The following is a 15573-nucleotide window of genomic DNA, read 5'->3' as shown; positions in this document are numbered from 1 at the left end:
TCTAGGAAAGATGTTAACCCTGTGCTGGGCCTCCAGACAGTGCAGGCCATGTCATGGCTTTTAAAGCAGCTCTCTGTTGCTGTCAATAAGAGCTGGACATACTGCATATGTCTACCGGGCCTAAACAAGTGTCCCTTCTTTGGATGTGTGCCGTGCACAGGAGGCCCTCAAGGGGTTAATACATGCCATTCCCGAGTTCAGTGAAGGGACAGGGAGAGCCGAACAGCGGGAATTTCAGGATGTTAATAGCCTCTTCTCTTCCGATTGGCCCAGAACGAATGCAGGGTACAGTAAATTGTCCTTGTCAGCTTAGCTCACATGATGATATGCTTTATTTCTAGACATGCCTTGAATCTGTCCCTTGAATTTATGTTCAGAAAATAAACACTTCCAGACGGCAATAAAGCATTCAGTTGTAGCTGGCTGTTGCACAGTCTCAAGCCAACCAAAGCCATTCGCCTTAGAGTTTCTGGAGCTTGCAAAGCTTCAGCTCCCTGTCGTGCTTCCTTCGGCTCCTGCTCACATTAACAAGTGCCCCCCCCACTCCACCTAGGACTTGAAGGGATGCCCCAACTTACTTCGGAAAGCTCCAGAGAGTTTCATTTGGCTTCCATGCAGGCACCATCCTGATAGATGATGTCAGGCCACCTCGCGCATGCAGACATCCCGTCTTTCACAGCAGGCAACACTGAATCAGAGAAAATAAAAGAAAAAAAATTCAATGGCAGCAAGTTACAAAATAAAGATATCAATGATTCAGGATATGAATTTCCTACCATAAAAAAAAAAAAAAAACTAAATTAAACAGCTGTTACATTTTTGTCTGATGTGGCTAAGGAAACAACTGGTGGCTGGCTGATTTACTGATTAGGAAGGTTGTACGCAATAATCTCCAGGTGTTACTGATAAATGCCCAAATAGAGCTGCAGTGTTTGTTTGCAACCAGTAATTTTTACGGCTATTCTCTCTCTCCACCCCAGCTCCCCTCAATAACACCAGTTTATAACTGCATAGTTACAGTATAGGGGAGTTTGGCAAAAATCAATGGTAAATGCGCATAGGAGACAACAAAAGAGCAATACAAATAGAAAAGGCCTTGTTACAGCTTTAGTTTATTAGAGGTGTGTGGATATTAAGATGTGTTTTTCAACCCAGAGGCACTAGAGGAAGAAGTACGGAGTTATATCTACCACATTTAGGGTTGGGCAGCCAGCACCCAACTATTACACCTAGAAAATGCCTGAAGAGCCCTGTGCGTAGGCAGTTTTCATTTTGCTCACATTTGCTGTCACTGAAGTCTCGCTTAAGAGCAGCATTGCCCTGGGCCTGTGTATAGGGCTATGGTAACCCCCTCGCAGTGTTTGCTGGAGGTCTCCTTAGTTTCTTCCAGCCTTAGCTGTAGCCCTTGATGAAACTGTAGCAACTCACAGCTTTGGTTCAGGAGATGCCCCTTCTGCTCCTGGGATGTCCCTGGAGCCTGGGGCTGATACTATTGCTATGCACTCAACAGTCCTGGTCCAGCTTTCTTCAGAAGATGGATGGTGATGTTTTCCTTCAGAACAGATCAGCTTCAGGGCAAGAAGGAACCCGCACAGGGCCATACGTAGCTTCTCTGTGGTCCAAATGAGTTTGATGGTGAAATTTTTTAATAAGAAGTCTGGAGAATGGTGGGGGTACCGTTCTATTGCAGATTATATACTCATTAGGAGATAAGGATGCAAAAATTAGGAATCGTCCAGGTATCAGGTGGAGCTGGAGTGAATTCCCATGCACCCCTTTTTGGTGACAACAGCTGCCCATTACAGTGCAAAAGTGGCCAACAAAGGGGTGGCTGCAGAGGTGGTGGTCTCCTATCCCGCAGGCGGGGAGCTGGGGGACCCCAACAGACCTAACGTGGGGGACAGGCACAGAGCCTGGGGGCAGGGGCACTCACAAGGCCCACACTGGAAAGCTGTGTGGGTGTGCCCAGGGGAAAATGCTGACCAGGGGAATTAAATCCCTGCTAAATTCCATTTCTTTCCTTTCCCCACCCAGCACCAGGCCAGACGCCTCCCAGGCAGCGGGGATACTTTCTCATTGCTGGTTCAGCAAGGGTGTTCAAAAGCTTTTACAATTTCACAGGAAGCCAAAGGGCAATTATGCTTAACACCTCCCAGCCCCCCTTTCCTTTTCTCTGGCTATCTTGCTTTCTTCTGTTTCTCATTCACTCTCATTCCCATCCTTCCTTTCCTCTTCTCTTCCCTTGATCCCATTCAGGGACTCCAAAAGACTAATTCAGCACAGCACTGGCAGAGATAAGTTAAAACAATGAGCAGATTTGCAATTAGGGAGAGTCTGAAGCATGGGGAATTGCGCATGCTTTACAATCATCCCTTGCCGGGCAATAGGGACTTTATCTTCGGTAGATACAGCTCCTTCCTTAGCTGCCATGGCCCCACCCTCGAGCATCAAGTGAAATTCCACATTCGCACTACGGTGCTGCAAGATTTCAAACATATCCCATTGAAAAAAAAAAAAAAGTTAAAAATGTATGGTGTACTTTGGCCAGGGCTGATTATCAATGGTGTACATGCCTTTAAAATCCTTTGTTAATGAGGTATCCTTATTACCATAATCAAACACACTTAGAAACTTGTCACAGATAAGAAAAATTCTTTACATTCTTTGCTCTGCACTTTCCTTTGGCATCTCTTCCCCATCCCCCTCAGTGACTGCTTAGCTTCTGAAGGTTAGGGACCAGTAGCGCTGGAAATTAAAGTCCTCTGTTTACCCACACAAGCAAAGAAACAGTCAAAGCTTCCTTACTTTGCTGCAGAAATGACCTGAACGGTGACCTGAGGAGACCACCCTCCTGAGAGAGGAGAGGTCACCGAGCCTCCACGCAGGATCTGCTCTGGGTGTCCTCTGCAGACAGCGCGAGGGAGAGATTGCAAATCATCCAAACTGTGCCAAATTATGTGTGAAGGTTTTGTAATGCAGACTACTGTCCACCAGGGATTAAATTAAGAACATCAAACCCAACACAGAAAAAAATGCATTTTATACTTAAATTTGACTTGTAGTGTTTTATTTAATGCATTTTATCAACTTTTATGTCCCAAAACATCTCACCACCGGAAAATATTTAAATAAATTGAGCAATTTATGGAGAGGGCCATACAAATTTAGCATGAAAGACTCTCGCTTTTAATTTGTTCATACAGAACATGGACTCAGACAGTCACTCAGGCAGCCATCCCATTCATTCCAGATACCACCCTGTGTTTCTCCCCGTGTTTACAGAACACCTGTCTAAATGGCATGAAAACTTGACTTAAATGTGAGTGGTCTGACATGAATCAAGTGATTCATAATTAGAGCAAAGGTAGAAATATACTCAGCTCAGACAGGGGAGTTTGCACATCACCACATGTCAGCATCCTCTGCTGCTTATCCCAGGACTGGATTATTTCATCTGAAACTACAAGATACAATGGGATTTTTAGAAATCTGACTCCTTGTTACAAAAATATACATCTTATTATTTGTTGGGTGATTTTTTTATTTTTTTTTTACTTTACATATGAACAAAACTTCTGTTTTACTGTAGCCTTTAAAATGAAGAATTTCTTAATTTTAGATTTAAGAATATTTCTGGGTAGTAACTTTAAAAACGAGACCAGGGTAGGAAAAAAAAAAAAAGACAAAAGTCTCTTATGGAAGGGTATGAGAACCACTCATTTTTAAATACATGCTGTTTGCCTGGTACTCTTTGATGGCTCCATCAGGGCTATGATAATATATCAACCACATTCTTAGGGCTTGGTTAACCCTTATGCTACTGGAGCTGCACTGTAGGAAGCATATTTAGTCAGAAAAGGTTATTTATTGCCTTTTTTAAAGCATCCCAATGAGGAAAAGACCCTACAACCTTGGACTCTGTATTGCCTGGTCTAGTTTCATACATGAAGCTCGCTAAATTCTTTTGCTTTGGTGATGTTACCAAGAGCTTTTCAATTCTTTTGAGCTGCTGTGGAAGGAAAAGGGAGATTTCTTCCCCTGGGTACCGGCATTAAGACTGTGTGAGATTTGTGCATTCCCAACAGCTCATTGCCAATGAAAGCCTCCTCTGAAACCATTCTTCTCCAGAGCCTGAGGGCAGTGAGCAAATACTGAATATATCCTCAAGCTACTCGTGAGAGTAATGTATGTATTACCACTACCTTACAGATGGGAAACTGAGGCAGAGAGATTGAATTTTTTGCTTATGGCCACATTAAGAACCTGAAGTAAGACAAATTATGAGGTACTGAGGACTACTCTGGCTCCTTTACTGCAAAACGACACTGGCTTCTGTGCAGTTCCTTCCTCTGAGGAAAACAAGTAAACAAACAAACCATGCAAAAAAAAACAAAACCACAAGAACAAACAAAACAACATCTTGGACTGGTAAATATAAAGACTGCATAAAGTGAAAAGCTGAGGAAAAATCACGCTTCTGGATATACGAAAATTTGATTACTGAACTCACCAGAATGCTAGTAACAGAAGCCTAAATGTGTAAAGTAAACAGAATATATTCAGAGAGTAGACTATTGCCCATGTATATGTAAATATATATATAATTTATATTAAACAATAACATTCCAATTCTCCAACTAGTAGTGTTCGGTTAAACTTATCCACCAAATATGGGTATTCATTAGCACTCTCGTTTCAGTGGCTGAGTATCAATAAATGTGTGAAGAACAGTCACTGAAAATGTATCTGTTACTTTAGAAAGTGAAACAACATCTTCTAAAACACGATATTATGTCATTATAGCTCTTGATACTCGTATCATCCTCTGTATTGATCTACTGTGACTGCTTGTGACCTTGTAAGACAGTAAAATCCTATAATTTTGTATAGTGGGGGACTCGATCCTATTCTGGAGCCCTGATCCAAAGCCCACAGATGTGCACAGCCGCCTCTGCATTTGCTGCAGCCTGGTTTGGACTGGGCTTCGCATGAACAGCCAAAACACTCCTGCAAGGATATGTGGATTGGGCCTTATAATCCAACAAGTACTTGGCTGCAGTACTCCCTATTAAAAAGTCAGCTTTCGCCAGGAGTTGCCACACAATTATAGTGATGACAGTTGCGTCTTCGAAATTATAGGGATGACTGTAGTATCTCTGACAAGACAGTGTGGGAACTGCAGGTTAATGGTATCTCTTAATGGTGATGGCTGTAATGTAGGTTAATGGGATCATCTTTTCTTTTCCCTGGGAGAATTGGTGAATTCTTCCATTCATTGACATTATTTTTAGTAGCAAATGAAGGATTTGATTCAGACCCGGAGATGTTTTCACCAGGAGGTTTGTTTTTAGTGAAGATCCTGTTCCACTAACTGAAACCAAGATCGGTGTGACCTCTTTGAGGAGCTGTGAGAAAGGCTCACCGTACGCAGCGACGCCGGCCTGCCCCAGCGTGTTCGGTGCTGCCTGTGTTTTGGAGAGCCCATCTCACGCCACCGCGTGCCCCGGCTGTGCTCTCGGTGGCAAACACTCTGACGCAGCCCATCCAGCTGAGCCAAAATCCTTTATGCCCTGAAATCCGCCATGCGGGACATCAGGGTTTTTGCAACGCGCTTTTCGGCTTACTGGTGAAGTTTGTCACTGATCTGAAGGCAGATCTTCCCAGCTGCATCCCCGACCCCACTTATCCCCTCGCTAACCCCTCCGTCCTGCCCTTCAAGCCTTGCTGGCAAGGATGCTGGAGGGCACAGGCTGTTTGTCTGCACAAAAACCAAACTTTGCTGAGTTATCAGAACAAGGCATGCCTGGCTGTCAGCTTATCAGCCGGAGGAGGAAAAAAAAAAAAAAACAAAGGCGGAAGAGCACACAGCACACAGCTCTCCCTTCATTTCTTACACACCCCGCCGAGGCCTGAGCTGGGCAGTGGAAAGGGGCAGGGGACAGACAGCTCTGCAGCAGCATCGCCCCGCTCCCATCTCCTAGACCCCCAGTGCTGCTCCTGGGCAGTTCTGCGAGGCGGTGCAGCTGGCACCGAGGCAGGAAGAGCCCTTCAAAGGGGATCCCCTCTGCCCTTTCCTCCTGCCCAACTTTGCTTTTTCTTTCTGCTTCCCCGCCGTAACCCGCAGCTTGGCCGGGGTGCTGGGGCTGCAGCGCCAAGGACTGTGGGCAGTGGTCTGCCTGGCGGCGGGTGGCCACGAGGTGGCTGGGGTGGCTGGTAATTGCCCGCCGGCCCCGCCGGCCCCGTCTCCCACTCACCGAGTGCCGACGTGACCCGCGTGAGAGAGCGAGCGCGCCGGGTCAGGGCTCACGGGGGCCAAGTTCAAGGGCACAGGCTGGTACAGACGTATAAACAAGGGAATGGTATGTAAGCAATAAAGACATAAAGGTTAGGATCAGGGCTAGCAGTACAATAAACAGCTGTGATAACCCGGTTTGTTTATAGATAAAGAATTTACTGTAAAATCCTCAACGTGAAGGATACATTTTTTAACACTTTAAGGGATGTATATTTTTAGATCCCCTTTTATTTTTTGTTCCGTGTACTCAGCGAATGTCTCCTAATATCCTTTTTCTTTTCCTTTCTTTTAAATCAAGCCTGGAAAACGCACACTCATCACATTAGTTAGAAATCTCCCCCTTCAGAAATCCCTCCAAATAAGCCAGCACTATTCCACAGGAGTTTAAAACTATTGCTGCAACAAATTCGGAGCGGCAGATAGCCTGGTCCTTAGTGCTTAATGCTTCCTATTAAAACAGCCACGTTTCAAGCAAGGAACATCCCTTTACATCCCATTTTTCCTAATTTAGTTTTAATAAAAGTAAGTAGGGTAAGTACAATTTCATTAGAGCTCTTGTAAATTTTGCGCAGTGCATGTTTTGCCAACTTTACTTTTAAAACTATATTTCAGAGCGTAGCCAAGCATTTTGCGAAATTACTACAGTGCTTCTTAACTGTCCTGCGAGGCTGCCATCAGAAGTACAATATATTGTACTGTAACTATTGATCCAAATGGCTACATTTCTAAAGCAGAAAATGATTGTGTAGTGAAAGCAGTGCAGAGGTGCAGTAAAATGCCCTCAAGTATATAAAGACATAAAGATTAAAGTCACCCTGCAGATTCCCTTTAACTCCTCCAAATCCACTGTGTAATGTGTTCTTTTAAGATAAATCACAAACTTTGTACAAATTAACATGACAGGTGCCAGTGTTCATAAGTAAGATTGCTCCTCACCATCAAGAGGCTCAGGGAACGTTTACTTTGCTTTAAATACATGCAAAAGCTGTTAATTAAATTCCCAGATGTCAAAAGATATCTGATTATCTAAAAGGCAAAATAACACCCCAAAATTTGTCAGTCAGAATAGGATAAGAAATAGAGACTTCAGTACAGAGGATGCCCCAGAGTGTCAGTACCAACCATTTTCAGTTCTGCGCTTAGTCTTCAGTAAAGTTTAGATGATCTTAAAAAGAAAATACATGGGTGGACTCTGCCATAGACTCTTTCTCCTCCACAGCACCAAAATGCCTCTTCTAAACTTCAGAATACACTTCTCAACAGCGTAGTTATTAGTAGCACATATGTTACACGGGACTTAAAAAAAAAGCACATGCCTGCAGGAAAAATGTATTTGCCCTTGCATTGCTTTCACGTTCATACTTGGGATACTTTTTGGTACCAGTCATCTTCAGCACCTTTAACCTTCCCCAGATGACTCCAAAAAATAGCATATGCCTTGGAGGTGTGGTGCAAGGCTCCCAGCACACCTGAACAGCACAACCAAATGCTGACCACGGGCAGTGCTCTTCAAATCTTTAGCCTAATCAGTAACTAATGACAATATACCAATAAACTATATCATTGTATGTCCGCTCTGAGTCAGATTCTTCTCTGGCCTGTTTCTGCTTCCACTGTGTTCAGCAGATGATCGCTCATGGTGAGATACTTCCCCCAGTCAAGCTGATGGCCAAATTCTCCAGGATTATAAGGGAACTGGTAGATCTTAAACAGATTAATCTTTGAAGAAAGAAACCTCTTAGTCTCTGGCTCCTGGCTGTTCCTGTACACAAATAAGATATTTTGCGTATGTGTGTATGTATACTTCAGGAGCTCTGTCACTAAAATAATCAGTTGATCAAAACATCCTTATAAGTCAAATTCTGGCCCTCTCTAGCTCTGGTCAGAAGACAGATGGATGAAAAGGCATTGCTGATGCAAACCCCTATTACGCCTGGGGCCTTTCCCCTGCGCAATTATCCTGCCTGGATTATTCCTTCAGGACTGTGACTGATTTACACACTACAGGAGTGTATCTCATCTGGGAAACGAGTGCAGATTTTTAATTATTCTCTGCACCATGGTACCACTCGTAGGGTTTCAGCTGGAGCTGCTGTGCTCGGTGCTGCACATTGCAGGAGAGGACAGTGCCCACCCAAATTGCTTCCCATCTACCTCACATGTTGGACAGAGAGAAGGAACACAAAGCAACAGTAAAAAAAAAAAAAAAAGCAGTTGTTGTAACACCTTACCTGCCTCGCCATCTCCAAGGCCTTGGAGGTGTCACTGCCCAAAAGGAGTCCAAAGGAGGATGCTTAGCATGGGTCTTGTGGGGAGCTGTACAGTAGAAGCCTGATGCCGCTGGCCATAACTATTGTCTGAAAACATAAATAAAAGGACAGCACTTTAGGAAGGGCTCCGACAAGGAGGACAAGACTTTTATGTGGAATGTGATAGGAAGAAATCAGTGAGGGAGGCAGCAGGAGAGGACACGGAGGCCCCAACAGATTCAGAGCCCCGGGAGCCCAGGGCTGGGCTGGGGAGGGGGCACCCGGCTGCCTGCCAGGGTGGAAGGAAATGGGGCAATGCGAAAGCACGATGCAGGCCACCCGCCTCTGAACACCCTTTGACACCGAAACAAAACCATCCGTTAGACATACGGCAAGTGGCAGCAACGAGGGCTCAGTCTCATGATCCATCAAGGAAAAGAAAAACCTGCAAGGTTAACCACAATTCATTTCCAAAGGCCCCAATCTCTACCGACGCAGCTGATCTGCGGAGAGAACTGTTTGAAGCGGGGTAGCGAGGCTGTGTCTTTCCCACCTGGGCCACCTGCGCCACAACATCTCCAGACTGAGTGGGGACTAGCACAGAGGATGCAGACAGGTTGGACAAGATGCCTCTAGGTCCAGGCTTTGGCGGCTGCTTTCATCCTGCACATCTATCTGAGAAACACGCTGCTGGAGGGGACCCTGGCTGGCCACCGGAGGCATCATTAGACCCGTGAGCTGGCCTTCAAACTACTGGTTTTACACTTAGAAGAAATGAAGATCTGTACCGTGAGAGGGATGGATATAAAAGGACAAATACCCACTTCTGGTCTGCTCACACAGGTAACGTGCGGAGGGCTGACATGCGTATTGGGGGGCTTGGAGCATGTTTCCCTTTTGAAATTGGCAGTCCCACCTGTCCCTTGACAATTGTCTGCAGAATTCAGATTTACGAGGTTCCTCACCCAGCCAATAAAACCAGGAGGGAAATAAAGAGATGTCCATAAATGACATATTTTCATGCTTTGTGCAACCTGTCCCTGCAAAGCACTTTTGAGCAGCTAAGCAATTTACATCTAATAGCAAAGTGTTTTTTAATCAGTCAGATCAATTTGTGAAGAATTGGTACATTAGGTATAGCCATATAGCAGAGATCCTTATAGCAAAGGTTTATAAGTAATTGCTCCCTGACCCACTGAACACTGTATTACTATAGAAGTTTGTATTCTATTAAGAGTTAATAAGTGACCAAAATCTAGACTAATACACTGTCAGGGTTCATTATCATTACACGTTCTTGCTATTTTTCCAGTGCCTTTTGCTCTGCCCTTCTTGCTACATATGGAAAACCTATATCAAGATGGTTGTCATGGCAATGAAAAGATTTGCATGTGTCTTATCTATCTATTTAAATACCTTCTTATGGTTTATAACTACCATAATACATCCCTCCAGCCCTGCTCATTGCTAATTTAGAGCTAGCCCAGTGTGTCTGAGGTCAGTGATACCATCAAAAGCATGTTGTCTAGACAACTCCAAAGCTACTGTCCATGGGGTAATTGTTTTATGCAAATAAAAAAGTACAATGGTGACACGCTCATCCATGACTTGCACGATCCACTTGTGTCGGGCGAGACCGATTCTGCCTTGCACGAGTGTTTGCTGCTGCATCTGCCAGTCACGGCCACGTTGGTTTGATGTTTTTTTTGATGCCAGTTTATTTCGGTCAGGTCTGAAGCTGGTTTGGGACGATGCAGATACTCTAAGAGACACTAAAAATCTGCTCTGTGTGTGCGCGCGCAGGCACATGCTCATGTGCATGTGTACAACTTCAGAGAATTAATTAAACCTGCCCAAACCACTCCCCTCACCTAAGTTAGTCATTTTTAGAAGGGTGAATAAAAGCTCCTTTTGCATGCAGCATCGTGGCACGGGCACATAAGCATACTGCGCTTGGTACCAAGGGTCTTTGGGAGCACAATAAATTTTAAAAGCAATTTGGCAAGGATTTCAGTGGCTTTGACTCAAATGATCCAAACTTTCTGTCTACCACAAATTTAAGTTCTTCCTTTCTCCGTGTCTTTATACCTCAGCTATTTCCATCAAAATGTACTGGACTGAGAGCGCTCTTTGAGAAGTCTGAGTGGAAGACAAGGAAATGATTTGCACAAACAGAAACTGCTCTTCCTCAACAGACAGAGTAATGCCTACCTTGCTCTGCTTCTTTCTTTTTTTTCTTTTTTCTTTCCCTCCATCAAGAGTTCATGCTTTGCTGCTACATTCAAATGGCTGCAAAGGTAAACGTGGCTATTACTGCATAAATCCATAATGCACGCAAGGCAGCATGCAGTTTGAAAACACAAAGAGAGGTAACAACAACAAACAAGAAAAGACATCTCTGAAATCCTAAAAACCAGCCTCTTCATTCCTCTTTGATCTCCCTGGCTCAGGGTTGTGGCTTTTCAGGACGTCCATGGATTAAAACTACTTCTAAAAGTACTTCAGGATCTAGTAAGGATTTCTTTTCTGGCAAATTGTACACTGCTGCTACCAGAGACCAATAATAATATTGGAAATGTTTAATAATTAGGTAATTGACTGATTTGTTACCAGTATTTGAATTGCTTGACCACGTTTCCAGATTAGAAATGCATTTTTCCTCGAGATAATTTATATTTGTATTCATAGTCTGAGGAAATGCCGCCTATTCCTGCAGCAGTAAATCAGGCACCATTTACCCTGCCAATACAGTTAGACAATGTTTACGTGCAGGACTACATTCATTGTTTGACTAATCCGTAAGGGGTAGATTTTCTATTGCATTTCAATAGCTCATCTACTTCAGATTGTTGTGAACTTTCTAAAGATGTGTTTTCACTTATAATAGCAGATCTTGGAGTGTAGTAATCTGGAATTGAAGTTTCAGTGACAGATTTATTCAGCTAGCATTTTACATGAGGCATTACTGCAAACATTATTTTGTATGTGTGTGTGTGTATAAATATATAATACATACATGTATCTGACAAAACCTTCCAAAGATAATTTCTGCAATTTAGCAAACTAAGGATTTCAAGTCAAGCGTCAGTTTCCGGGTGTTTTTCATAATGGATTTCACAGCAGATGACCTGACAGCTAATCTCATGATCTGAATTGCGCTCTGCAGCACAAACCCCCACAAGCGGCCGCCAGCCCCTCAAAGGAGCGCCCTGCTTTCACATGCCACGGCTGCGCCTCGCGCCGCACATGTCCAGCGGTCCAGACTGACCTCCTCACCCTCCGTCTGGGAAACATTCCTCCTCCCGGCGGCTCATTCTTGCCGGCAAACAGAGCAGGACCAGTGGGCACTTGCTGAAAGGGGACAAGAGAGGGGCCGTGAATGGAGCGTGTCTGGTACAACAATGCCAGACAATGCGTGTGAATGGGGTTGCAAACCGTGCTCCTGTTAGCGGGGCTGCCAGCAGCTTCCCTGCCCCCTCTCCCCTTCGTGTCTGGGGCCTTGCTCCCCTTCTGCAAATATGTTAGACCCCAAAGCCAGACCCAATGGGTGGACAAAGTCAGTGGGAGCTGGGGTTCAGAAGGGGCAGGCAATCGCTGGCGGTGCCTACCGGGGGACGCACTTCCCCACCGTACCCCCTGTGTGCCGTTCAAAATGGTGCCAGGAACAAAAGCGAAGCAAAAATTGGAGCGCAGGTGCTGCTCCTGTGGCTGGGCGAGGGCAGAAGCACCAGCGATGCTCTGGGACGGGCGGCTGGCCTCCGGTTTTGGCCTTTTTTGAAGGTGAGAGCAGCACTAATGTGGTGCAGGGTTCACACCTGGCTTTATTTCTCCTTTTTTTAAGCCGTGTTTTTGGAAGGAAAAAAAAAAAAAAAAAAAACGGAAAAAAAGGAACTCTTTATCTACACACTGTGCTTCTCCTGTCTAATTTGCAGGAAAGGCAATGACTTCTTTAACAGTGAAGATAAGATAAATCTTAGCAGGATGGGCTAAGAAGTTTTACAGGATACAGTTAAGCTCTGCTCTCAGTTATGCTGAGCCAAACCCAGGGTAACTCTTCTGAAATCAGGGGACGGAGGCCAGGCTGTTCTGGTGAAGGTAAGATCACTATCTAGCCCAGAGTACTAACGAATTTTGGAAAGTACTTGGACATAAATATTGCCATTTTTCCTGTATCTGGGAACATACAGAGCTTCACCAGAAATACTTAATTGAAATTAAATAGAAAACATATTTTCAGTATGCATTATAAATACGAACCCTGAGTAATCACTGTGTCTACCAGATGAGCCTTTGGTACCCCCCAGGCCCTCTGGCCCACAGTGGTGCAGAATGAAACCAGAGGCAGGGAGCCGAGCACAAGGCCCGTCTCCAGCGGGCCCAGAGCACCCCAGCCTGCGGGTGCCGAACCGACAGGGTAGCTACAGGCAGCCACCCGCGGGGTCCTCCGTGGGGACTCTGGGCTTCTCACCTTGGGACTGCACCAGGAGCCCTGTTTCTGCACCTGCAAACGCCCTTTGGGAAGGGGGCGGCTGGGTCAAGGCAGGATGAGGGGGGTGGCTGGGAGCGGGGCTCTTACAAAGATGTGCAAAAATCCCTCAGTGACCGGGATCAAAGAGGCCCCGGCTGGCTGCTCCGTCTGCAGCACTCCTCACAGGCCTGTCTGCAAAACAAAACTTCCTGCTCGTGCGTTAGCAATCTCCAGAAAGCAGACCTTGGAGGTGACCGTCTAGAGTGACCTTGCCAGGCCTCTATCAGCAGCTAATTTAAGCCAGCTACAAAACCATAGGCGGTCACAGCGCGGGGGGGCAGCGCAGGGGCACCAGCACCATCTGTGGGAGCAACTGCAAGGGCAAGTTCCTTCCCACGTAGGCCAGGCTGGAGAAGGGACCCACTAGACCCTGGCCTGGGAAAGCAGCCTGTCAACTTGGGGGGGGAGTGTTAAAAAAATAATAATAAATATTTAAAAACAAACAAACAAAAGCCCCTTGGACCACAGGGCCCAGCGCTGGCCCCAGCTGCTCTGTGTGACTCTGGCTGGCTGTGGGGTGAGTGCTGGCCCCCGGGGCCCGGTCCTCTCCCCAGCTGGCGTCCCTCCGTGCTGGGGACGAGGAGCACGGCCCGGAGCTGCTGTGTCCGGCTGAGCCCCCTGCCAGAGCGTCCCCTGGGACGGTGGGCAGCTGGGGGTGAGATAAAGCAGACTCCAGGCTGCTTTATCTTATGCAGGAGGCTGGCCCCAGGAGCAGGAAAGCGTAAAGGTGGTTTAAAAAAATGCAGCTTTTTTTTTTTTTTTCCCTCTCTTTCTCCAAACATCTGGGCCTCTCCTGGAGCGTGTGCCGTGGGCAGAGCAGTCCCCCTGGCCCTGAACCTGCAATGCCCAGAGGCGAGCCAGCGCTGAAACCACTGCGAGCAGATAAAAGCACAGCGGGGGAGGAGGTCAAAACAATAAGGAGAATTTTTTTATCTGTTTTTTTAAATGCATGCCGCTGTCTGTTTAGAACAAACATTTCCATTGTAAGGAGGGATCACAAACACCCAGCAGGAGCTAGATTTGCAGCGAAATTCGGTGAGATTTGGATGCATTGGTCCAGGAACACGCCACTCTGCGCGGAAGTAATGCGGATCTTCCCATGGCTCCGGTGGCAACACCGTGGGCAGCGGTGACCTCCGAAGCTGCAGGCACCACAGGGACAAAGCCACCTCCCTCCTGGCCTGCTCGCCCCGGCCCCGGCCCCGGCCGGCAGCTCCCGCCAGCCCTGGAGGCATGACGGGGCCGGAGGGAGGGGAAGCGCCTTCCTCTCCTCCCCAGGCTCATAACCAGCTAAGTTTTTGTCTCGTTATGCCTTTTAACGCAAGTAAATCCAAATAACTGTGCAGTAATGAATTATAAATGGAACAAAAATGAATATACTATTAATACTACTCCCAGAAGGGGATAAAAGGGATCAGCAGCTTTATCCCATGGTGCAGCTGAGAACTGACAGGCAGGCTGGGCTGACATTCAGAGGCCACTCTGTTTTCATAAGGGGAAGAAAAATCCCTGGCAGCGGCGAGGCGATATTTTAACCGCCCCGGCGGCCCCACGCTCGAGAGCCCCGTCTGCAGCCCCGCGGCTCCTTCCCCCGAGATAACTGCTCGCAGGAGGCACAGTCCTAAAATGGATGCGGAGAGGATGCTCGCTCCGCGAGCGGCCGGGCTCTTCCCCTGCTCCGAGCCCTGTGAAATATGCTCGTATAAAAGAGGGAGTAAACAAAATTCGGCGCTTAACAATCTCCAGGCCCCTCGGCGCTCCCGCGGACCGACCCTGACGGCTGCCGCAGGGCGACGGGGAGGGAGCAGAGCCGAGAGCAGAGCTGCCCCGGCGCTGACCTCCCCACAGCCAGGTGCCGCAGGACGCCCGGGCCTCCGATAAGGCCGCGGCGCTGCTGGCACGCAGGAATGCCGGCAGATAAGCGCCCTGCTTTCTGCATTATTTCCTAACAGTGCCTTCGAGAGAGGGGAGTGATCCACGGTGACCACCTTGGATTTGTATTTTTTTTTGACTTCTTCTATAAGGATGGATCCCGAATGTCACTCGGCACCGTCGGGTACAGGGCATGCTCCTGCAGCCCGGTGGGACCGACCCAAGGGCTGATCTGAAATCCAGCAAAATGGAGAAAAAGGAAACTCCAGCAACGGTTTGCAGAGGAGTTCCTTTGGCCATGGGTCTCCCTGTCCATTTCTACAGATATCCAATCTCTTTTTTCCAAAGGTGATTCTCTCCTGTGAGCTGTGGGGAAAGCCTGCCGGCTTTTTGCTGGGCAAACCAGGAGAAACGTTTTGGCTTTTCACTGCCGTGCGGAGCCAGCACTGCCCGGTGTTGCCTGTAGCGCAGCAGGGACGTGGAGGTGCGATGAGGTGCTCGCAATGCAGGGGCTCGATACTGCTGTTAACGCTGGCGTGAGGCTGTACCTTGACATGGGTGGGACCACAATAGAGACACCAGCGTCCTCAGTTCAAACTAGGTTTAAAAGTTCAGAAAGCAGCATGAGG

At 46.8% G+C, this 15573-nt stretch overlaps 1 long non-coding RNA gene across 1 annotated transcript; it reads right to left on the bottom strand.

Annotated features, from left to right (window-relative positions):
- Window positions 1–1246: 1246 nt before the first annotated feature.
- Window positions 1247–12672, bottom strand: LOC106036624 (uncharacterized). The gene is made up of 4 exons (XR_001207468.3): window positions 11813–12672; window positions 10756–10833; window positions 8527–8652; window positions 1247–3460 (listed from the first exon to the last, which is right to left on the bottom strand). It is a non-coding gene; the product is annotated as an uncharacterized lncRNA (long non-coding RNA).
- Window positions 12673–15573: the final 2901 nt, after the last annotated feature.

This window comes from Anser cygnoides, chromosome 3 (genome assembly GCF_040182565.1).
Source record: "Anser cygnoides isolate HZ-2024a breed goose chromosome 3, Taihu_goose_T2T_genome, whole genome shotgun sequence".
In the NCBI taxonomy this organism is placed as follows: domain Eukaryota; kingdom Metazoa; phylum Chordata; class Aves; order Anseriformes; family Anatidae; genus Anser; species Anser cygnoides.
This window is presented reverse-complemented; position numbering and strand designations above follow the sequence as displayed.